Below are 21,501 nucleotides of genomic sequence, written 5' to 3'. Positions count from 1 at the left end.
GCATGATAGACCAAGAAAGATCCCAGCTCAAAAACAACAGCATGATTTCTCCAAGGCTCTCTGATGCAACTTTAAAAATCAAATATTTAGGATCTTGAATATCTGAAAAAAGAGGGATCCTTTGAAATGGTGGAGAATCTAGAAATCTGAATGCTTTCAGAAAAGCACAAAACTATTGTTTCCTTGCTACAAAATCTACTCCTGTAGGGAAAGTAAACAAAATTAATATATGAAATACATATAGAAATTAATTGTTAAGGACTGTTTACCAACTATTGAATGACTTATGTTTGTGTAAAAAACTAATAAAAATTATAACAAAAAAAAAAATATCTACTCCTGTAGAAAGCAGAACCCCTAGGATTGTGCCCCTGTTCTGGAATCTCAGAATTCCACAATTTGCCCAACACCCTGTTGGGAGAGTATCAGACGCTGTGACTGGATGCCGAATTGCTTGTGGATAATGGGTGACCTGAACCAAAGTCCAATCCATTTGAAAGGAAAATCACAAACCAACGGAGTTACTTAAACTCTGCTTCCTTGTCACATCCCCCACAAAATTTGGAAGCCTCGTTCCAATTCCCTAACCAAACGCAGCTTCTCTCTGTCAATCTTTCCTTCACCATCGCATGGAAGCTATTAGAGCCCCGCATCCACCCCCAGCAGAGGCTTAAACTTTGCCAAGTCCATACATTTCTCAAGGAGATCCAGGCCCGATAGAGAATTTGTCTCAAGGAGCACTCTTTTTTCCCCGCCCCGTAGGAAGCAAGAGACAAGGCAAGGCGAGACAAGGCGCCTAGGCAAAGAAAAGTTAACTCGCGGAAGAGAAAGTGGCGCCCCCTCCTGCTTTACCAGCCCATAAGAGCCTTTGCCGAGACACTCCCCCGTTTGCTGGCAGCCTGCCTCGCTTCTCTGCCTCTTGGAGGAGGAGGAGGAGAGCGCGGCGCTCTCCTGAGGGGGGGCGGGGGGCGCCGAGGGAAGGGGGTCCTGCCCAGCCCAGCCCTTCCCTGTCGCGGCGCCCCCGAAGCCTCAGCTCTGCGCCCCCTGCGCTCACTCACCTCTCTCCTGCTCGGCTTGGAGGCAGACGGGGATGTTCTTCTTCCAGCCCGGCATGGCTTCTTCAGGGCTGCGGCTGCTGCTTCTGCTGCGGCACTAACAACAGCAGCCGGGAGCACATTACAATCCAAGGCGGCTGCGGCGGCTGTCCAACCACCAGTCCCTATTCCCCCGCTTGCACTCCCGGGGAATTGCGGCGACGGCGGCGGCGGCGCTTCTGGGCAGGAGAAGCAACGAGGCGGGGACTGCTAATTGCAAAGCTGCCTTAGTTGAAGGAAGGTGCTGCTGGGGAAAAGGAAGGAAGGGCAAGGGGGCGACACCGCATGCTGGCGGGAGGAGGAGGAGGAGGAGGCTCTCCCCGGTTCAGTTGGGGACATACGCGCGCATAGGGGTGAATGAAACGGAGGGGAGACGCCGCTTGCTTTGCCTCGCCCCTGCCAGCAGGTGGGAGTGCTGGAGTTGCCGGCTGCACAATGGATGAAGGGCGGGCGGGAAAGAAGGAAAGAGGAATGAGCCAGTGGAGCTGCTTTCACTGGAGACGCCTCCCCTCGGTGCCCGGGAAGAGCGGGAGACGGGCACCCCGGAGAAGAAAGAGCCGCGGATTCAGGAGGAAACCGAGCACTGCCGCGCGCCAGCCCCAGAAGAGAGCGAAGTCGGCCACGCTTTGGGTGGAAGATGCACCCAAAATGTACCAGGTGGCTTGGATTCCCCCTCATTCCGTATGAACATTAATTAGCTAAGAGAATATCATCTCCCTCCATAGTCCCGGCTCTTCCCTCGATCTCTTTTCTTGCATCTAAACCCCAACTTTCTATCGGTACTGTTTTCGGTGCAATTGGATCTTCAGTAACAATTGCACCTGTATTTTTGTTCGTTTGAACTCGGAGAAAATGCACAGTTCAATTGCTCTTTACGATTTTATTTATCCCGCTTATCTGCTATACAGTTTTAGGCAGGTTACAAGTTCAGTTAAAACAACCATAGAACACACACTACATAAAATTGTGGTGTTAATGGAGCTACCCCTAGTAGAATCAATTAAAGCAGTGGTTCTCAATCTTTTTAATGCCGCAACCCCCAACCAGTCGTAAATCGAGGACTACTCAACCGGTCATAAGTCGAGGACTATTCAACTGGTGCAGCACCATTTGCAGAATGGGACTTTTGGCGGGCTTAGCAGGGCAGAGACAGCCTGGACAATTCCTATTGGCTTTTGAAAGCCAATAGAATTAGACTCTATTCAAGAGAGTCTATTCTATTGGCTTTCAAAAGCCAATAGAATAAAAGGGAGTAGCACAGCTAAGGAAAAGGGGGAAAAAATGGCGGACTGCGTTGTTTGGCGACCCCTGTGAAATGGTCATTCAACCCCAAATGGGGTCCTAACCCACAGGTTGAGAACCACTGAATTAAAGGTTCTCCCTCCATCCTGACAAGTGGACAGAATTTGTGCCCCTCAGATCTTATTCACTCTTTCTTAGTCCTACTGACTTCAAAGGGTTGCTGTTGTGGAGAAAATAGAAGGGAAGGAAGATTAGATATGTTTGTTGCCTTGAGTTACATATAAAGCAATAAAAGCTGGATAAAACTCAAATAAATAAATAAATACTGGGGAATTAAGGAAAAAGATCCCTCTTGTTTTATTTTAAACAAAATAATTATTTATTCCATTGTGTTTTGATTGAATCTGAACCCACAAATACATAACACACAGACCTTCCAGAGTTAAATACTTCCAAGGATAACCTAATTCTGCTCACTCCAGTTGTCCAAACCATTTGTGTCACTTGCTTTTTTTCTATCCAGATGACTGAAATATATTGACTAGTTTATTTGAACCTACAAGGATTCATCTGTATCCCAGAATGAAACACTTATTGCTATGCTGCTTCAGGCACAGTTCAATGCTGGACATTGCTCTCTGTCAGTTTTGAATGCAGGATTTTTATATAAACAAGTTACATCAAGAAGAAAATTCTGGTTACAGAATATTTTGAAAGAAAACTCCCCTATTTTCTATTTAGTCCTCTAGGCCACGGCTTACACCTTATTATTCCCAAGAATGCTTGGTCACAGGATAAATTCTTCTGTATATTTATTGAATGTGTGCACTACTGTGGCTTTTTTAATTTGATTCAGTTTTATCATCCTAGGTTTAACTGAGAAGGTTCAAGGGATACTCTGTTTCTACCAAGTGGAATGATATGCACAGCAAGTTCCTAAAACTATCAATGCCTAATTATATATTTTTGCATTTTTAGACCACAAATCAGATGCTCATTAGGTTTACTTCTTTTAAAAAAAGTTAGGTTTTGATTTCATTCTTTGTCTGTTTTTTTCAAGAATAATAAGGTAGTAAGAAAAATAAAGCTAAACATAAGAAACAAAATATCCACCATTCCTAGAGTAAGAGGGGAGATAGTTTTAATTAAAGCTGGATGTCTTGAAAATTAGGATCACAAGGATTCCATGCAAAGTCAAAGGGAACTTCCTCTTATAATTCATTTTCTTTCCAGTCTAGAGGAAGTGATCAGGTAGGCACACAGTGTAGCATTTTCCCATTTTCTAAATGTAACTTCTCATCCTTTCTGTTAAGAAAGAGATCTGGTAAGTAGATCTTGGATCTGAATTCCTGGGGAACAAAGACAATTGGAAATTGATAATTTGAATAACTCTTTAAAGAATATCAATGTACTGAGATAATTTAGTGATAAAAACCTTTCTAAGTTTTTGTACTACCACTTCCATCTGATGAAAATTATAGGAGCTGAAGTCCTGAAATACATAGAGGGAACCTCTTTAAGAAATGTTGCCCTACAATATTCATTTGTTATTGCCTTATAAGCATTTTCAGGAAATAAAAACTAATCACAAAAAATACATAAAGTAACACCTTTGTTCTTTATAAAAGCAGAGTATTTGCTCCATTTAACTACAATATAACTTTTTTAGATTCCAGGTAGATTTTTGATAGCAGCCAGATACTATTTGAGCTTCTGCTACAGCAACATAAAAGCAGATTCAGATTCTTGGGCTCATCTTGCAGGCTCTGATATATCATTAAAATAAAATGAACAACCTAGTCACTATAACTGTTCTCTTATAGAAAATTAATTATTTAAACAGTTAAACAATATGTGAACAACCCACTTACTGAAACCACCATGTGATGAGACAGTGTAAAAAAATGTATTTGCCTTTGTTGTTTGTAGTGGTAAGTTATATTTCTAATTACAGTATTAAATGGCTTCGAGTATTGGGGAGAAAGAGAAGGGAGATAAAGGTGTTTAAATTAAGCACAAGAATGCTAGGAACTAAGGACTACCATCAGTATTCATGCTGTGACAATGGCTACTTTTATTGAAAATAAAAATAGATAACATCAGTGGCATTGTTCTCCATCCTAGTATCCTCCAGCCTTTAACTAATTGTTATAAATTTAACATTTAACTGAATGTTATAAATCCAATACATCAGAATAGTATAAGGTTGCAAACTCCTGCCATCAAGTTTAGGAATATAAATAGAGATTTAGGAGTTCACCATCTACTTATCTGAGTCACTAAGAACTATTAAATAGTTTTAGGCAAGCTGCTGTTTGCCCCCACAAGATTCAAGTAAGTATTCATAGGATAATATACCCAATATAATCCTTTGTTAAATAAAGAGGCTGGTTTTAAACTAATTTAAGATGGCTTTGTAAATATATGAAATACGTTATGTCTGGAAATTGATATTGTTTTTCCAGTAATACCTATGGTCTATGGAAATCTGTTGGAGAGATTCAGCAACCCTAGTCATCCTTACTGGGAATTGTGAGAGCTGTTGTCCAACATTTCTGATGAGCACCAGGTTAAAGAACACTGCAGTAGGTCTTTTGATTGAAAAATAGAAAGAAGTAGATTTAAATAAATAACTTCATAGGTATACTTGCACATTCTTCTACATGAATGTTATGGATTATGGCAGCCTAAAGCCTAAGTGTTCAAGTCATATACTTACTTTGATAAGATTAATGAATAATAGTTTTAAATATAAAAATGCAAGGCTAAGCCAATTCCCACATACATTTCATATATACAGTAAAATATACTTCAACAAAGCTATACTGCATCGACTTCCTGTGGCTGCGCCGTGCCGATGGCTGCTGTTTAACAGCTGCCCGTCCCGGGAAATCATAAAAGCCAGCAAAAACAGCGACGATCAGCTGTTTTACGGCTTGAAACTTTCCTTCCGGGCAAAGGGAGGGAGGTGAGCTTCTGCCTGGATAGAGGTAAAGCCTCACAACTTTCCCAGTTTTTTTTTCTGGGAAATGAAGTGAGAGCTCCCTCGGAGTCTGGGTGTTTGCTCCGTTTCCTTGGATGCCTTTGTTCTCCGAAGAGAACGAAGCTAGATGCTGCCTCCACTGCTGCTATCTGATGGGAACAGTAAGTTAACTCAAAAGCAGACAGAGCGGTCAGGAAGAGAAGAATTGATGCTTTTACTTTAAACCTAACTCAGTTTGAATTAACATCTACTCCTGTTACTATTCTAATTGGAGTGAAGAAATATGGCGGAGGAATCCTCCTTCTTTGTCACTTTCTTTGTTTGAGAACTTTTACTTTCTATTTTTTATTTACTATCTTCAAACTGGCAACAAAGTTTTAACAATGTAATAGACTTGGTTCATTTTAAAGGGGAAAAATTCTGATTCCCTTTTTTTAAAGGGGGAATTGCTTTTTCTTCTCCTTTGTTCTTATATTATTATGTTTTGAAAAAGGGAAGGGGGGGAACCCCCTCCCTTCTTTTTTAAAAATGGCTTCAAAACATCCTGGACTTTCTTCTCTTTCTAAAACTTCAACTGCCTCTCCAGTAACTCAGACTGTACAACAATCCAAACCTAAACCTTCTCCACCTTCGCCCCCACCTCAGGCACTTACACTTCAGGATTTACAAGATGCTTTAGATAAGACTTTGGAAAAATCACTAGAAAAAACAGCAGAGCTTCTGGCTCAAGAAAGTAATGAGCTCAGGAAAGATATTGTTTTGGCACTCCAAGGGCTTGCTGGCCTTGTGGAAAAGATTGACGACAGTGTGGATGAAGTGGTCGGGAATGTTGAAATATTACAAGATAGAGTTGAAAAAATAGAAGAAAATGTGGATGTTACACAGAATGAAATTATAATGTCACAATACAGAGAAATGGAGTATGCTTTGAGAATAAGGGGCCTGAAGGAAAATATTAAGGAGAATTTGAGAGAAGAAATTGCAGCAGAACTGGCCTCTATTTTGGATATTGATCCCGAAGAAATGTTGAAAGATATAGAAAAGATTTTTAGAGTTAATTCGTGGGTTGCAAAATAGAGGAAATTACCAAAAGGTGTGGTGGTCTATTTTGCGAGAAAATCACTTTGTAATGAAATTATACAGGCCTTCTATAAACAAAGATTTCAGATTGCAGCTGAGGATGTGATAGTTTTAAAGGAAATACCTTCTAAAATTCTTAGAAAAAGAAAAGACTTTGCTTTTTTGGCTGAAGAACTTAAGAAGCGACAAATTCAATTTAGATGGGACTTACCTTGGGGATAGTGGTGACTTACGCTGGTACACGATACCGTCTTAATACAGTTTCAAAAGCAAGAGATTCTTATGTTACTATTTTAAAAGCAAGTCCACCACCATCTCCAAGATTAAAGAAAGATGAGAGCAAGGCAGAAGCACAGTTGTCTGTAGGTTCAATGCCATCTTTGGAAGAAGAATTGTTGGTTGAAGTTATGCAACAGAATTTGCAAATAACAGAAGACCCAAGGGAACAGAGAATTACACGCACTGCTTATAAACGTAGAGAAAGACAACAACAACAATAGCAACAACAACAAAAGGCAGATGATGGAAGTTTACCACAGTCTATTTCGGAGCCGGTGGGAGGAGCAAGGCCAAAGAGATCATCGACTGTAAATCTAGAGGCTTTGTTCCAAAGGATTTTATAGCTGAAACAACCGGTTATGAAATAGTTAATAAGGTTAAGTATTTAGGAGTTTATATTACAATATCTAATGGAAAATTGTATAAGAATAATTATGAACGCTTATGGGTTAAAGTTCAAAAAGATTTAAATGATTGGCAAAAGCTACAACTATCGTTATTGGGGAAAATTTCAGTAGTGAAGATGAATGTTCTACCAACGTTTCTTTTTTTGTTTCAGGTGATACCCATTTTAAAGAAGGATGCTAATTTGGATGAGTGGCAGAAGTGTATTAATAAATTTATTTGGGGCGGGAAGAAATCAATGGTAAAGTTTAAGATTTTACAAGATGCTCGAGAAAGAGGTGGACTTAAAGCACCAAATTTGAAATTATACTATGATGCGGCCGCTTTAACTTTAGTAAGTGACTGGCTTAATTTAACAAATAGAGATATTCTTGTTCTTGAAGGATGGCATGCATATTTAATTTTTGATAAGAAAGTAGATTCGGTCTTTAAGTCACATATTTTAAGATATGCTTTACTTCGAGTTTGGAAAAAATATTATTATAAGTTAAATTATAAAATACCTATTTGGGGGATCCCTGGACAAGCAATCCAGGGGCTTTCTAAGGGGGTGAATTTTGACAACATTTCGTATAAAGAGTTACTTATTTGGTTGGGCACTGATTGGCAATTAAAGTCTTCTGATGTGTTAAGGCAAGAAAACATTTTACAATCGTGGTTTCAATATTTGCAAATCATGCAGAGATGACTTTGGATAAGAAAGTGAGAATTACTTTAGTAGATGAAAATTTGGTAATTCTGATCAAGGATCAGAAATGTGCCCATATTAAAAGAATTTATAATGAGTTAATAAAATTGGATTCAGAAACAGAGTTAGTTAAAGATTGTGTGATTAAATGGGCCCAGAATATTCAAGAACCGATCTCGTTGGACCTATGGGAGGTAATTTGGACTAGAAGTGTTAAATTTACGCAGGCCCAGAATTTGAGGGAAAATTGTTATAAAATGTTTTATAGATGGCATCTGGATCCTAAAAAGCTGTCCTGTATGTACCCGAACCTGCAACCTAAATGTTGGAGATGTGGTTGCTTGGATGCAACCTATTTTCATGTTTGGTGGACTTGTAAAGTTATTAAAGCCTTCTGGATTATGATTTGGTGGAACATTCAGAAGGTTTTTAAAAGGAAGATTAAGTTTACTCCCCAACTGTTTCTTTTGGGAATTTTGTGAATTTTAATGTTAAAGAAACTATTTTAATGTTGAATTTAATAACAGCAGCAAGATTACTGGTGGGTCAATATTGGAAGAAGGATACTCTGCCTTCTTTAGAAGAATGGGTATTTAAGGTTTCTAATTTAGCAGAAATGGCTAAAATTTCTGCTTATTTAAAGGACCATTCACAAGAGAGATATTTTAACGTATGGAGAAGATGGATAGAATATGTTCAGAAGAAATATGGAACTACAAAGTTTCACTTATTCTATGAGTAATTATTTTGTTTATAAACTTATGATGTTAAAGTTTGAAGAGAGTTAAGGGTTTTTATGATTTTGTTCATTATATAATTAGTAAACTTAAATAAATTATGTTTAATATGTTTGCATACTCCTGTATTTTGCTCTGGGAAGTAGGGGGGGAGGGGGTGGGAGGAGGGGGGGTGGATGGGTTGAAGTTTAAGTAGTTCAGATAAAGTAGAAATAGTCTTATTGTATATAATATTAATGTTTTAATTTTGAGACAGGAACTGCTCGGGCATTTCCCCTGGACCACATCAAGAGGGAGAAGAAGAAGGTGAGAAGTAAGTAGGAAGGTAGAGGTGAAGGAGGAGAGGGGGTGAGTGAAGAAAAAGAGGGAAAGAAGTAAGGGATGTGGTTTGGGGGGAAATGGGCGGGCAAGACCGAATGTGGCATGTATCAATTTGTTTTATTTTTTATCTGAAGTATTTGTAAGATTGTTATGTATTGTAAAATTGAAAATAAAAATTTTTACAAAAAAAAAAAAAGCTATACTGCATCATAGCCTGTAATTGACTGGAGTAGCTAACATTTTTTCCAGTGTTCACAATTTGCCTCAGTAATTAACCTAACGCTCTGCATTCATTGTTTGTCTATAAACTCCATTGATTAATACATTCTATTTCCAATAGATAGATCCTAGGAGTAAGCAGACTTTGTTGGAGATATGTAAATATCACCACATTAAAAAAAAAACAATTAGATAATCTTCCTCTGATGTAAAAGATGTCGTCTAATAACTACTAGGGCTTTTTATTTTCAAAATATCAATGTCTAATTTCAGCTAATTCAGTTCATTGAGAACTATTAAGAGAAAATAGTAGCCAGCTTCACCGTAATACTAAAATCCAAGCACAGAAGATGAGGTGGAGACAGAGTGGTTTTACAGCATCAGAGCAATTTATTATTTTTAAATTTTATTTTATTTATGTTCCATCTTCATTATTTTTATAAATAATTCAAGATGGCTAACATACCTAACACTTCTTTCTTCTACTATTTACCCCAAAACAATAAACCCTGTGAGGGGGTTGGGCTCATTTAAAGTGACTAGCCCAAAATCAACCAACTGGCTTTAATGTTGGAAGTGAGACTAGAACTGCGCCTCCCAGTTTCTGTCCAGATGATTTAACCACTAAAGCAAACTGGTTCGCATTTTCAATTCAAGTAGACTTCCCATGATTGAAAGAAATTAGCAAATTCAGAATTTTAAAAGCATTGGGATGATCTTCCCAAACTGACATCCAGAAATGTCTGATGTTTCCTATTCTGGAAAGGATTGGACAGGATTCAAATAAAGGACAGGATTCAAATAAAGTAAGCTTCGGCTCAAACTTTGGCAAATAACTGAGTTGTCCAATGTTGCACGAGTATTTTGCTAATTAAATGTAAAATAAATAAATATAAATCCTTAGGCACTTGCTGAAAATAAACTATGTCAGCATTTATTGATTGAATTCAATCCAGTTAGCCCTTTTAACAAACTATTAGAAGACTGCAGTCTTCTCATATGCATAACTATCAAATCAAAGGAATACTGAGAGTGGAAGATGAATAGAATGAAAATGTGGTTGCTAATGCTAGCAAGTGGAATGGGATGTGAGGGACTGCAAATTGAACTTTGCATCTTATAATTGTGGGGTACAATTTAAATGACCCTATATTAATTTGCAAAGGTTTTTTTTGAGAATAAAACTTGTAATTCTATTTATCTGTTTGCCTGTAACTGTCAACTGTATCAGTCAAATGGGATCAGTTTATCTGTTCTCAAACCAACAGCAATATAATTCTTACTAGAGTTATTTAAAAAAAAAACATATAATACATTTTAAGAATAAAATGCTGGATACCATATAATTTTGTAATCAGTTAATATTGATCCATAATTCAATGCAGCTGTGAATTTGGAGCCTTAGTGTTTCACCAGCCAAGTTTATTTTATGTGACAAAATCTGAAATTAGCATGCATTTTATTGCTTTCTTGAATCTCTATCAGTGCTACTGTCAAGATTCTACTGTGACAGGATTGATGATCCTTATGATGGGGAAAGGCCCCAAGAATTTTGGTCCCAATTTCTTGCTGGGCAATTTGAGGTGTAAATATTTAGTTGACAGATAAACCTTTTCTCCAACTTGGAGCCCTCTTTTTATCAGCCTGCTTTTTATAGGTTTCAAAAGTCTTTTTTAAAGCAGTTTTCATGTTTCTCATCTTCCCATCCCCTCACCCATTGGTCAAGTGTCTGGGAAGCAGATGGCCCTTGAGGGTATTCAGGTATTGGACCGAACTCTTTTCCTGTGGCTACTCTGAAAGGCGTGTAGCCAGTGCTGCTGTGCACTGAATTATTGTACTCCACCTCTGCGAAAGGGAGGAGGTCAATCCAGTTTGTCTGTTGGTAGGATACGTAGCATGTGAGATATTGCTCCACCATTTTTTTTTTTTTTTTTTAATTGAAATTTTTCAAAAGTTTTACAAGTAAGAATCCACCCCCCCCTCCCCAACCACCCCACCCCCCCCCCGACTTCCCAGAACTGAATATAGGATTATTTAACAAATATTTTAAAAATAACATTTACAACTTATAAAATAATTAATAATAATAATAAAAATCACAGTAATAATATATATAATAATAATATACATAACATGAACTTTAAAATGAATAATATATACTAAAAAAAAATAAAAAAAGAAGAGAGAGAGAGAAAGAAGAAAGAAGAAAATAGACGAAGAATAAAGCATATATATATAAAAAAAAAAAAAGAGAGAAAAAAATATATGAATAATAATACGTAAAAAATGTATATATATAAAAAAGAAAAAGAAGAAAGAAAGAAAGAAAAAACAATCATTACAAATTATAAAAAGGCTAAATAATATTTTTCCATATCCAGATTTTGTTGTATAAAATTTATCCATTTTTCCCATACCGCAAAAAATTTTTCTTGAGATTGCTCCTTTAAGAAAGCCGAAATCTTTGCCATTTCTGCCAAATACGAAACTTTATGAAACCATTCTTGTAAAGTAGGCAAAGATTCCTTCTTCCAATATTGTCCTATTAACAACCTAGCGGCTGTAATCAAATTTAACATCAATATAACCTCCTTAGCATCACAGTCAATAACAATACCTAGTAAAAATAATTGCGGAGTAAATTTTACCCTCCTTTTAAAAATTCTTTGAATATTCCACCATATCTTAATCCAAAAAGCTTTTATATGCTTACACGTCCACCAAATATGGTAATAGGTAGCATCCAAATATCCACATCTCCAGCATTTCGGCTGTAGATTAGGGTACATAATGGACATTTTCTTTGGGTCAAGGTGCCATCTATAAAACATCTTATAAAAATTCTCTCTTAAATTTTGCGCTTGTGTGAATTTAACATTTCTTATCCAAATAAGTTCCCAAGTATCCATTGAAATCGTTTCACCAATATTCTGTGCCCATTTAATCATACAATCTTTAACTAGTTCAAGTTCTGAATCTAATTCCACTAAAACCCCATAAACTCTCTTAATATGGGTTGGCCTTTGATCTCTTACTTGTTTTAAAAAAATTTCATCTTCTCTAAGCCAGCCCATTTTACAATCCATCTTCCATCTATCCACTATTTGTCTATATTGGAACCATGAATAAGTTAAGTTTTCATGTGTTAATTCTTCCAAAGATTTTAACTGCCAGTCTTGGCCATCCCATCTTAGTAACTGTACGTAAGAGACCTTGTCCATATTTACCCCTTTCCTTATACCTTCTATGGCATGCCGAGGTATAGCCCATAATGGTATTTTGAAGTCACTTTTATAATACTTTCTCCACACTCTTAGCAAAGAGTTTCTTATAATATGAGACTTAAAAACCCAATCCACTTTTTTATTAAATATTAAATAGGCATGCCATCCAAAAAGTAGGTCCCAGCCTTCCAAATGAAGTATTTCTGTATTTGTTAAATTCACCCAGTCGCTAATCAATGTCAATACTACAGCATCATAATACAATTTCATATTTGGTACCTTGAGTCCACCTCTCTCACGAAAATCTTGCATTATTTTAAGTTTCACCCTTGGTTTTTTCCCTGCCCAAACAAATTTATTAATACCTTTTTGCCATTCATCTAAATTACGTTCATTCTTTAAAATAGGTAACATTTGAAACAAAAAAATAAACTTTGGCAGGACATTCATTTTAATAACTGCAATTCTGCCCATAAGGGATAACTGTAAATTATTCCAGTTTTTTAAATCCTTCTGTACCTCCATCCACAGCTTTTCATAATTATTTTTATACAATTTTACATTAGAAGCAGATAATGTAACCCCCAAATATTTTACCTTATCAACAATTTCAAAGTCTGTTAAGTTAACTAGAGCCTGTTTATCACCATTAGTCATGTTTTTAGCTAATATTTTGGTCTTATTATTATTAATTTTAAAGCCAGAAACACGTCCATATTGTTGAATCAATTGTAATAATTTCACCACCGAAGAAACAGGTTGAGACAAAGTAACAACCAAGTCATCTGCAAAGGCTCTTAATTTATATTCTTTTTTATTAATTTCTATTCCTTTTATTTCTTGAGACTCCCGAATTTTAATCAACAAAATTTCCAGTGTTAAAACAAACAATAACGGAGACAACGGGCATCCCTGTCTTGTTCCTTTTTCTATTACAAAAGCCTCTGACAAACCCCCATTTACAATAATTTGAGCAGTCTGTTTTTGATATATATTGGATAATACTTGTAATATATTTTGTCCAAAATTCATCTCCTTGATTAAACACAACATAAACTGCCAATTCACTTGGTCAAAGGCTTTTTCAGCATCCAAAAATATCAGGCCTGCAGAGACTTGGTTATTCTTTTCTAAATACTCTAATAAATTAATAATTTGTCTAACGTTATTCTTCATATACCTTCCAGTTATAAAACCCGATTGATCCCTATGTATAAACTGCTGCAAGATCCCCATAAGCCTGTTAGCTAAAATTTTTGCAAAAATTTTATAATCCACATTTAAAAGAGATATAGGCCTATAATTTTTAGGCAAAGTAAGATCTTGACTATCTTTTGGAATCAATGATATAAATGCATTACGCCAGGATGGAGGGATCTCTAACCCCTGTAATAAATTATTAAACAGTTCACACAACGGTTGAATCATCTCTTCTACTAAAGCTTTATAATAAATAGATGTCAACCCATCCGTACCCGGCGCTTTGCCCAATTTCAATTGTTTAATAGCTGTAACAATTTCTTCCTTAGTAATTAAACCGTTAATCTTTTTTTCCTGATCTTCTGTTAATTTAGGAAAGTTAACTTTGCCTAAATAATTATTTATATCTGTAATTTGAATATTAGTACCCTTATATAATTTTTGATAGTATTCTAAAAAAGATTTCTTAATCAATTCTTTCTGATAAACCAATTTACCATTATAATTTATTTTATCTATATTCCTCTGTTTCTGTTTTTTTCTTAACTGATAAGCCAACCATCTCCCTGGTTTATTAGCATTACAAAATGTATTTTGTTTCATAAATAGCAAATTAGTTGCAGCTTGATCAGCCATCAGCATGTTAAATTGTGTTTTTAACAATTTTAAAGCTCCTTTAACCTTTTCATCTAAGGGATTTAAAATTAAAAGTTTCTCTTTTAATTTAATCTCCTCTTCCAAGTCTTTCCGTTTCTGAGTCTGTTTCTGTCTATGCAAATTATTCATTTTTATCAAAATACCACGCATGAAAGCTTTACTTGCATCCCAGACCATTGACATTGATGTTCCCTTGTTCATATTTAGAGTAAAATATTCCTTTAAACATTCCTTTAATTTATGAACATTTTTTTCTTGTTTAAATAAATTCTCATTCACCCTCCAGGATCTCCTATCTTCTTTCTCTACAAACAGTTCCATCCAAACTGGACTATGATCGGACAATGTCCTAGGAAAAATTTTTACATTCTTCACCCTGTTGTATAAATCTGTTGTGATCAAAAAGAAATCAATTCTTGAGAAAGATTGGTGTCTATCTGAAAAAAACGTAAAATCCTTTTCTTCTTGATTACGTTCACGCCAATAGTCTCTCAATTCCCAATCTTCTTTCATATCAAAAAAGGCTTTAGGTAATTTAGCCTGTTTAAAAAAGGTAGAAGAGCCTTTTTTGTCCATTTGTATATCTAAGACACCATTCCAGTCTCCCATTAAAATCACAGATCTATAGTCCAACAAAGTTATTTTCTGATGTAGTAACCTATAAAATTGCTCCTGTTGCTGGTTTGGTGCATACAACCCCACAATAAGAATTTTCTTGCCATATAAACCAAGTTCAAGCATAACATATCTTCCATAAGGATCTGATTCTAACAAGGTAGCAGATAAATTCTGTTTAACATAGATTACCACACCCCCTTTCTTCCCAGGGGCGGGAGATACAAAATGAGATCCCAAGCGAGGATTATTTAAATATTTTTGATCTTTAGCTGTAATATGAGTTTCTTGCAAGCAAATAATATCATTGTTATGTTGTTTCAAATAGTGGTAAATTTTTTTTCTCTTTTGAGGAATGTTTAATCCATTAACATTCCAGGACAGGAGCTTTGCCATCTCCCTTGGCCTTCAGCCTGGAGAAGATCCGCTCAAATTCTGCTGCTGATGAATATGTAGCAGAGCTTTTGGGTCTTGCTCCTCCCACCGGCACTGAAGCAATTTGCTGAGTAGATTCTTCAATTTCTTTTTCTTTTTCTTTTTTCTGTTGTTCTTTTTCTTTACGTTTATGTGCTGCACGGGTCATTCTCTGTTCTTTAACCTCTGGTTGAGACATCCATACCACCTGTCCAGCAGTCATCATCCCTGTACCTTCAGATTTCTGTTCCATCTCTTTGTCACTCAAGACTTTATGCATCATGGGCAAAGGAGAGCCTGCTCCCAGGACCATTTTATAAAATTCCTTAGCTTTAGCAACTGTATTAAGTCTATAACGTGTCCCCGCATGGCTCAAAACAATGCCCATCGGAATCTCCCATCTAAATGGCATTTGTCTTGCTTTAAGTTCATTTACCAAAAAAGCAAAATCTTTTCTGCTTCTTAAAATTTTAGGTGGAATTTCCTTTAAAATAATAATATCTTGGGCAGCAATCTGAAATCTTTTATTATAAAAAGTTTGTAGAATCTGATTTCGCAAAGACTTCTTAGCAAAATATATCACCACATCTCTAGGCAAATTCCTCTGTTTTGCAATCCAAGAATTAACTCTATAAATTCTTTCCACATCCCCACGTAACTCTTCTTTATCAATATTCAAAATAACAGCCAAGTCATTAATCACCATTTCCATCAAATCTTGAGTTTTATCTTCTTTCAGACCCCTTATTCTCAAAGCATATTCCATCTGTCTATACTGGAACATAAGAATATCATCTTGTGAAGTCTCCACTTTTTTCTCCATATCTTGAAATTTATAATCCAAAAGTTCAACTGTTTCTTCAATTTCCTCTACTCTGGAGTCCAGCTTCACAACCACTGAGGCCATTCCAGATAGAGCTAGAAGTATATCATCCCTCAAAATAGCATTATTCTGTTCTAAAAGCTCCTTCATCTCTTTCTTCATCTCCTCCTTAGTTTCAGATTTATTCTGGTCCAAAAGTTGTTTCATTTCCTCCCTAAACTGTGAAACAGCACTTACCATTATTTCTTTAATGTCTTGTGCTGATGTGCCAGATGGGGGAGGTGAAGGTGGAGTGGATTTAGGTTGCTGCACTGAGGGTATTATTTTAAGTTGTTGTTGCACAGTAGAAGTAGCAGGAGAAGAAGTTACTTTAGAAGCTGCAGTAGCTGGTTGTCGTTTTGAAGCCATTTTAATTTATCTTCCTTTCTTCTTAAAAATACCGATAAAAATAAGTAATCCAAAAAAAAATTAAAAATAAGATAAAATAGAATAAAATAAGATCAATCTAAAAGTCACCAAGAATAAAAAAGTAGAAAAGTAAAAAAAAAGCAGTATTAAACAACAATTCAGCCGATCCGTCTTTTAAAGGAAAAAACTTTCAAAACGCCATTTTACTTTCACTCTCACTTTTCCGCCCAAAAAAAAAAAAGAGAAAGCTCAAAAAAATAAAAAAAAAATCAGCACATACTAAATAAACTAAATAAACTAAAAAAAAATAAAATAAAGCTAAACTATAAATAAAATCCTTTAAACAGTTCTGTCCGGTTTAAGATTACTCACGGTTTCTTTAAGTACGGAGATGGTAGCGGCGTCTCGCTTTGTTTCCGAAGAAACAAAGACAGCTGAGAGGCGGAGAAGGCAATGAACTCCGAGGGAACCCTCTTTCTACCCCCCTAAAAATAAAAATCCAGGGAGAGTTAAGAGGTTCTACCTCTATTCATGCGATCTCTACCCCTTCCCTTCGCCCGGGAAGGGGATTGCGAGCCACGGGCCAGCTGGTAAACGCTGTGCTCCGCGGATCTGACACCTTCTCAGGAGGACGGCTACAAAGTAGCCGCCATCTCCACCGCTTTAACCACCGGAAGTCCCGCTCCACCATTTTGTTAGTGGATTCTGCAGCCCCATTGGTGGCTGGATGAAAAGCAGATGATAGGCCTTGAGATGATCCAATTAATTTAAGAAAACTCCTCCAAAATTTCGCTGTGAACTGCACCCCCCTGTCCGAAATTATTCACTTAGTGGTGCCATGCAGCAGGTAGATATGTTTCAGGAATAATTTAGTCAGTTTTTGGGCAGATGGGAGTCCTTTGAAGGTGATGAAATAAGCCTGCTTCGAAAACAGGTCTATCACAGTCCAGATGACAGTATTTCCTCTACTTTCAGATAGGTCTACTATAAAGCCCATAGCTATTTGTTCCCATGGTTGAGAAGGGTCTGCCACTGGCTGCAGTAACCCAGGGGTTTTCCCTGGGATTCTTTTCACTGTGGCACATACAGTACAGCTCTTTACATAGTTTTCCACATCCCGTTTCAGCCCCAGCTACCAAAATTGCCGGCGGATGAGATGTAGGGTTTTCAGATATCCAAAGTGTCCAGCCTGTTTTACATCATGGCTGTGTTTGAGAGCATAAAGATGGAGGGCTTCAGGCAAATACAGTTCCCCCCCCCTTATTCTCACTCAGCAGTATGCCTCTCTCAGGTCTAATTTAGTGAAGATGCTCCCTTAGCCAGGTGGGTTAGTAAGTCTTTTGGCAGGGGAAGGGGGTATTTATTTTCCACACTCACCGCGTTCAGACCTTTATAATCAACGCAAAGATGAAGAGAACCATCATTTTTTCCTTAAATAACACGGACTCCCGCGATAGATTTGGCCCGTTCAATGACCCCCTCGCTAGGTTTTTGTTCACGTATCACTGCATCTCCTCCATTTCAAGGGGGGACATAGCATACATTCTCGGGTGTGGGAGTTTGGCTCCTGGCACCAGTTCAATGGAGCAGTCATTGGGTCTGTGAGGGGGCAGGGCATCACATTCTTTTTCACTAAATGCCTCCGCTAGGTCCCAGTATTGGCTGGGGATGAGTGGTTTGCCTGATGGCAGTGAGGCAGCCATGTGCACTTGCCTAAAGTGTCCAGCAACGTCGGTTGAATCAGTGGGGGGTTTAGACCCTATAGGTAGTCTCACAGTTCTCATTCCTTTCTCCCACCAGATTAACGGTTTCCATTTGTCCAACCAGGCTAGCCCTAGGATCACAGCCTCAATCATTTTTGGAACCAACAGGAAGCAATAAACTCCCAGTACTCACCTATTTCTAGGCATAGGGGCTCAGTTAATTGCGTGACAAGAGTCCCTCCCATCAGGGAGCCATCAGCCTGCTCAAATCTCACAGATTTGGAGAGCTGTTTTGCCTGTATGCCCATTTTCATGGCAAATGGCAGGCTAATGATGCATTAGGTGCATCCAGAATTGATTAGCACGTTTAAGTCTATTTGTGCCCCCAACTTAGGGGTTATAAGTTTGGCGGGCAGTGAAAAAGGGACGTGTTGACTCACCATCGGTCGTTCTCTCCGTCGTAGCTGTCAAAGGAGAGTAGAGTCCCGATGTCCTCCTGTGCGGGGGATGTGACCTGGGCAACAGGTTCCTGCGTGATCCGGTTGGATTTCTCTCTCATTAGCCGCTGGGCAGGTTTCTTTCTCGCCGCTGGTTCTAGTCTGCTCTGTTGTTGGGGGTAGGGGACTGGACAGTTCGCTGTTCAATGTTCCTCCTGCCCTCACCAGAAACACTTGATTGGCAGGCCTGCAGGTGGCCTGGGTCTTTCAACCATCGCAGTAGTTGGAGATTTTTTTTTAATAAAAGTTTTACAAATTACAATATAAACCCACCCATCCCCTCCCCCCCTCCCCCAGTTCCCAGAGCTGATTAAAGGGTAACAAATAAACAAACATAATCTAGCTAACATAAACTAACTAAACTATCAATCAAAACCATAATACACTTTAACTCCTTCTCAAAACAAATATTAACAAATTAAGTCAACAATAATAATACAATTAATACTATTAATAATTATCTAAAAACTATTCAAAAGCAAGATAATACTTTTCAGTTTCATATTTCTTCTGAATATAATCAATCCATCTTCTCCAAACCATAATATATCTTTCTTGTGAATGATCCTTCAAATAGGCGGAGATTTTCACCATTTCTGCTAAATTAGACACTTTAAGTATCCATTCTTCCAAAGTAGACAATAAGTTTTTCTTCCAATATTGCCCCACCAATAATCTTGCAGCAGTTATAAGGTTCAGCATCAAATTAGTTTCTTTAACATCCAAATCTACAATAATACCCAACAAAAATAATTGCGGAGTAAACTTTATCTTTTTCTTAAAAATCTTTTGAATATTCCACCAAATCTTAATCCAAAAAGCTTTAATATCTTTACAAGTCCACCAAATATGAAAATAAGTTGCATCTAAATTTCCACATCTCCAACATTTGGGCTGTAAATTCGGATACATGCGGGACAACTTTTGGGGATCCAAATGCCATCTATAAAACATTTTATAAAAATTTTCTCTTAAATTTTGTGCTTGAGTAAATTTTACATTTCTAACCCAGATTGTCTCCCATGTATCCAGTAAAATTGGCTCCTGGATATTTTACGCCCATTTGATCATACAATCTTTAACTAACTCCGTTTCAGAGTCCAATTCTATTAAAGCATTATAAATTCTTTTTGTATGAAATTGACTTTGATCTTTAATCTGTTTTACCAAATTCACATCCTCTAAAGTAAAACCAATCTTTTTATCTATATTCCACCTCAATAACAATTGATTGTAATAAAACCAAGAATATGCAATATTTTCTTGCTTCAACTCAATTAAAGGCTTTAATTGCCAATGCTGCCCAACCAAACTAAGTAATTCCTTATAAGAAATCTTATCCAAATTTACTCCCCTAGATACTCCCTCTATCACATGTCCTGGAACCCCCCAAATTGGAATTTTATAATTTAACCTATAGTAATACTTTTTCCAGACACGCAACAAGGCACTTCTCAAAATATGGGTTTTAAAAACCTGATCCACTTTTTTATCATAAATTAAATATGCGTGCCATCCATATAATAAATCCCACCCCTCAAGAGAAAGGATATTCTTATTTGTTAAGTTGAGCCAATCACTAATCAAGGTTAAAGCCACTGCATCATAATACAATTTTAAATTTGGTGCCTTTAATCCTCCTCTTTCCCGTTTATCCTGCATAATTTTGAATTTAACTCTCGGCTTTTTCCCTGCCCAAACAAATTTATTAATCCCCTTCTGCCATTCTTCCAAATTAGCATCTTTTTTTCAAAATAGGTATCATCTGAAATAAAAAAAAGAAACTTTGGAAGTATATTCATTTTAACTGCCGAAATTCTCCCCAACAAAGATAATTATAGTTTTTTCCAATCATTTAAGTCCTTTTGCACTTTTACCTATAATGTCTCATAATTATTTTTATACAATTTAACATTAGAGGACATTAAATAAATTCCTAAATATTTAACCTTTCTCACTATTTCAAAACCTGTTAGTTTAACTATAATATCCTTTTCCTTCATAGACATATTTTTCGATAATATTTTAGTCTTATTATTATTTACCTTAAAACCAGAAACCTTCCCATACTGAATTAAAATTTCAACCAAATCCCTAACCGAATCTGTCGGTTGAGATAATGTCACAACCAAGTCATCAGCAAAAGCACTCAACCTATAATCATTCTTATTTATTTTTATTCCCTTTATTCTAGGTGACTCACGAATTTTAATAAGTAAAATCTCCATAGTTAAAACAAATAACAATGGGGATAAAGGACATCCCTGTCTTGTACCCTTTTCAATTTTAAATGCTTCTGTTAAACCCCCATTAACTATAATTTGTGCAGATTGCTGTTGATATATTGCCTTAAGGGCAAATAAAAATTTATCCCCAAAATTCATTTCCTCTACTACTCTGAATAAAAATTGCCAATCTAATTGATCAAAGGCTTTTTCAGCATCTAAGAAAATCAAAGCCACAGGAATTTGATTGTTCTTGTCCAAATACTCAATTAGATTAACAATTTGTCTAACATTGTACTTCATATATCTTCCAGATATAAATCCAGATTGATCACTATGAACCAACCACTTCAAAACTCACATTAATCTATTTGCCAATATTTTTGAGAAAATTTTATAATCTGTATTCAAAAGAGATATAGGCCTATAGTTTTTGGGCTGGGTCAAATCTTGATCCTCCTTCGGAATCAATGATATAAAAGCCCTTCTCCACGATGGAGGTACCTCTGCTCCCAACAGAATATTATTAAAAAGTTCCTTCAATGGTTCTATCATTTCTTCAGATAACATTTTATAATAAATTGCTGTTAATCCATCTATACCTGGAGCCTTACCAACTTTCAATTGTTTAATTGCCCAAATAATCTCATCAGAAGTAATTAAACCATTAATCTAATCTCTTTGATC

This window comes from Crotalus tigris, unplaced genomic scaffold (assembly GCF_016545835.1).
Source record: "Crotalus tigris isolate CLP2741 ecotype Arizona unplaced genomic scaffold, ASM1654583v1 scf7180000017801.1383879, whole genome shotgun sequence".
Taxonomy (NCBI): domain Eukaryota; kingdom Metazoa; phylum Chordata; class Lepidosauria; order Squamata; family Viperidae; genus Crotalus; species Crotalus tigris.
This window is presented reverse-complemented; position numbering follows the sequence as displayed.